Source organism: Salvelinus namaycush, chromosome 37 (genome assembly GCF_016432855.1).
Source record: "Salvelinus namaycush isolate Seneca chromosome 37, SaNama_1.0, whole genome shotgun sequence".
NCBI lineage: Eukaryota > Metazoa > Chordata > Actinopteri > Salmoniformes > Salmonidae > Salvelinus > Salvelinus namaycush.
In genome coordinates, this window is record NC_052343.1 from 7,569,376 (window position 1) to 7,573,923 (window position 4,548).

Genomic DNA, 4,548 nt, shown 5'->3' on the forward strand with positions numbered 1-4,548 from the left:
TCTGGAGTATATGCAAATTGCCATCATACAAACTGAGGCAGCAGACTTTGTGAAAATTAATATTTGTGTCATTCTCAAAAAGTTTTGGCCACGACTGTACATGAACGTGCAATACTGTTAAAGACGTCCTAACAGCGATTTTGAACTTTTACTGTTGAAGAGTGATAGCCCAACCGTAAATACAGTAAAGTACACACACTAAAGGCTAAAATAATATATTTTTACACAACTGCAAACTTCAAGGAGAAGAGCATTCAATAAGTTGGTGTGATGGGAATCTGTGATGTCAACAGCCACCTGAGGAATAATAGAGGAGCAATAGAGAGCAAAAGGGGAAAGGTCCACTGCCTCACTTGTGCCATGTCATGAAAATCAGGTGTTAAATGACGTGAAAAGGAAACTGGAGTGTCAACCGTGTTTGAGAGTGGGGTTTCAGTGCATTTATGTAAAAATATATATATATTTCACCTTTATTTAACCAGGTAAGCAAGTTGAGAACAAGTTCTCATTTACAACTGCGACCTGGCCAAGATAAAGTAAAGCAGCGCGACAAAAACAACAACACAGTTTCACATGGGATAAACAAACGTACAGTCAATAACACAATAGAAAAATCTCTGTACAGTGTGTGCCAATGTAGTAAGATTAGGGAGGTAAGGTAATAAATAGGCCATAGAGGTGAAATAATTACAATATAGCATTAACACTGGAGTGATAGATGTGCAGATGATGATGTGCAAGTAGGGATATAGGGGTGCAAAAGAGCAAAGATATATATAAATAAATAAATAATAATATGGGGATGAGGTAGTTGGGTGTGCTATTTACAGATGGGCTGTGTACAGGTACAGTGTTTGGTAAGCTTCTCTGACAGCTGATGCTTAAAGTTAGAGAGGGAGATATAAGTCTCCAGCTTCAGTGATTTTTGCAATTTGTTCCATTCGTTGGCGGCAGAGAACTGGAAGTAAAGGCAGCCAAAGGGGGTGTTGGCTTTGGGGATGACCAGTGAAATATACCTGCTGGAGCGTGTGCTATGGATAGGTGTTGCTATGGTGACCAGTGAAATGAGATAAGGCGGGGCTTTACCTAGCAAAGACTTATAGATGACCTGGAGCCAGTGGGTTTGGCGACGAATATGTAGCGAGGGCCAGCCAGCGAGGGCCAGCCAACGAGAGCATACAGGTCGCAGTGGTGGGTAGTATATGGGGCTTTGGTGACAAAACAGATGACACTGTGATAGACTACATCCAATTTGCTGAGTAGAGTGTTGGAGGCTATTTTGTAAATGACATCACCGAAGTCAAGGATCGGTAGGATAGTCAGTTTTACGAGGGTATGTTTGGCAGCATGAGTGAAGGAGGCTTTGTTGCGAAATAGGAAGCCGATTCTAGATTTAATTTTGGATTGGAGACACTTAATGTGAGTCTGGAAGGAGAGTTTACAGTCTAACCAAACACCTAGGTATTTGTAGTTGTCCACATATTCTAGAGGTGGCGTAGAGGTGGATCAGAGAATCACCAGCAGCAAGAGCGACATCATTGATATATACAGAGAAAAGAGTCGGCCCTCCAATTGAACCCTGTGGCACCCCCATAGAGACAGCCAGAGGTCCGGACAACAGGCCCTCCAATTTGACACATTGAACTCTATCTGAGAAGTAGTTGGTGAACCAGGCGAGGCAGTCATTTGAGAAACCAAGGCTATTGAGTCTGCCGATAAGAATGCGGTGATTGACAGAGTCGAAAGCCTTGGCCAGGTCGATGAAGACGGCTGCACAGTACTGCCTTTTATCGATGACGGTTATGATATCGTTTAGGACATTGAGCGTGGCTGAGGTGCACCCATGACCAGGATTCGAAATGGTCGGTGGTCTGTTTGTTAACTTGTCTTTCGAAGATTTTAGAAAGGCAGGTCAGGATGGATATAGGTCTATAACAGTTTAGGTCTAGAGTGTCTCCACCTTTGAAGAGGAGGATGACTGCGGCAGCTTTCCAATCTTTGGGGATCTCAGACGACACGAAAGAGAGGTTGAACAGGCTAGTAATAGGGATTGCAACAATTTTGGTGGAACATTTTGGAAAGAGAGGGTCCAGATTGTCTAGCCCAGCTGCTTTGTAGGGATCCAGATTTTGCAGCTCTTTCAGAACATCAGCTGTCTGGATTTGGGTGAAGGAGAAGCAGGGGGGACTTGGGCAAGTTTCTGCGGGGGGTGCAGAGCTGTTGGCCGGGGTTGTGGTAGCCAGGTGGAAAGCATGGCCAGCCGTAGAAAAATGCTTATTGAAATGATCGATTATCGTAGATTTATCGGTGGTGACAGTGTTTCCTAGCCCCAGTGCAGTGGGCAGCTGGAAAGGAGGGGCTCTTACAGTGTTCCAAAACTTTTTGGAATTAGTGCTACAGGATGCAAATTTCTGTTTGAAAAAGGTAGCCTTAGCTTCCTAACTGACTGTGTATATTGGTTCCTGACTTCCCTGAAAAGTTGCATATCGCGGGGGCTATTCGATGCTAATGCAGAATGCCACAGGATGTTTTTGTGCTGGTCAAGGGAAGTCAAGTCTGGGGTGAACCAAGGGCTATATCTGTTCTTAGTTCTACATTCTTTGAACGTGGCATGCTTATTTAAGATGGTGAGGAAAGCACTTTTAAAGAGCAACCAGTCATCCTCTACTGACGGGATGAGGTCAATATCCTTCCAGGATACCCAGGCCAGGTCGATTAGAAAGGCCTGCTCACTGAAGTGTTTTAGCGAGCATTTGACAGTGATGAGGGGTGGTCATTTGAAGACCGCTAGCAGTGGCTAACTGCCTACTAGCTAGTAGCTAGTTAACTGGCTAGCTGCTGCTGGGGGTTCCGGTTCTAAAGTATAAACTTAGCAGATCCGTACCACATTGGGTGAGGCGGGTTGCAGGAAAGTATATTTAGTCCTTAGATGGAAAGAGTGATTAAAATATATACCAAATATATACGGAAAAAACAAGGAATACGACTATTTACACGGGACAAGACAGGACAACACAAAACACACACCGACTGCTACGCCATCTTGGAATAAGGATGAAGCTTATCTGCATTTCCTGCAGTGCAGTAAAATTCTCAACAACAAAAGAGTGATCAAATTAAGATCCTACATCTGTAAATCAAAGCATTCACCACTTCTCTTCCCTATACACAGAATACAGTACTGACAGTCAGTATAACGACTTATAAATCTCTGCTCTTCCGTGTCTAGTGCATGTACTGTGTGGCCTATGCTCTGGCTCTTACAACCTCACCTTTCCAGTACAGTATAGACAGGTGTCAATAATGTAAATGTTAGATTTTCAACTCCTTATTGAATAAAGATACGTAAAATAAGCAACACAGAAGTAAATTTAACAGATGTTAAATTAACCAAAGTTCTTTTTAATTTACATCTGAAAAACATTGGCTACAGGAACCATTTAAAAAAGTTATTGCCCCAACCACATAAAATTGAACATGAAAGTGTCAACCACAACATTTATCATGTACATTAAAGAGTAGTGCCTCCCACAGCAAGACATACAAATCCAAATAGTGCAACAGTCTACTTGTTCTATCATATTTTTTTTACAAACTATATTTTATTGAACAGCACAAATCATTTTGGATCAAATTCAAATACCTTAGAAGTTATTTTATTTTAAATTCAACCAAAGTTTACTGTGTTGCACCCCACACATACAACTCAGCAATCAAAATTTAACATAGACGTTACACACGGGGGAAAGTCCCCATTCAATGAGAAAACCTATCACATCAAAGCAGTGAGTGTGCCATGATCTAATCAATGCCGTGATATAATCAATCACCATTTTTTCTTCATATACAAAGGAAGCATTAATTGCTACAAATAATTATAAATTGTGTCGCCTAATCAAAAGTTAAATTAACTTATTTCTGAGGCACAGACTTCCAATGGTGAGCCATTAATAAGTAGTACACACACCCAACCCAAAACCAAGTTAACAGTTTTGAAATGTACGAGATATAACAATCCAATACAGGATTCTAAACAAACTAGACAAGATAACAAACGTCCAGGTAGCCCAATGTGACTTTGCAGATAGGGTATGCCATTTTATTTTACAGTCTCTGTTTCCCAGTGGTGTAAAGTATTTAAATACTTTAAAGTACTACCTAAGTAGTTTTTTTGGAATATCTATACTTTACTTTACACTTTATAATTTTGACTTCACTACATTCCTAAAGAAAATAATGTAGTTTTTACTCCACACATTTCCCCTGAAACCCAAAAGTACTCTTTACATTTTGAATGCTTAGCCGGACAGAAAAATTCACGCACTTATCAAGAGAACGCCCCTGGTCAACCCTACTGCCTCTGATCTGGCGGACTCATAGAACATTTGCTTTGTTTGTTAATTATGTCTGAGTGTTGGAGTGGTGCCCCTGGCTATCCATACATTTAAAAAACAAAAAAAGGGTGCTGTCTGGTTTGATTAATATAAGGAATTTAAAAATGTATCCTTTTACTTTTGATACTTAAGTATATATATTTTTTATTAACTT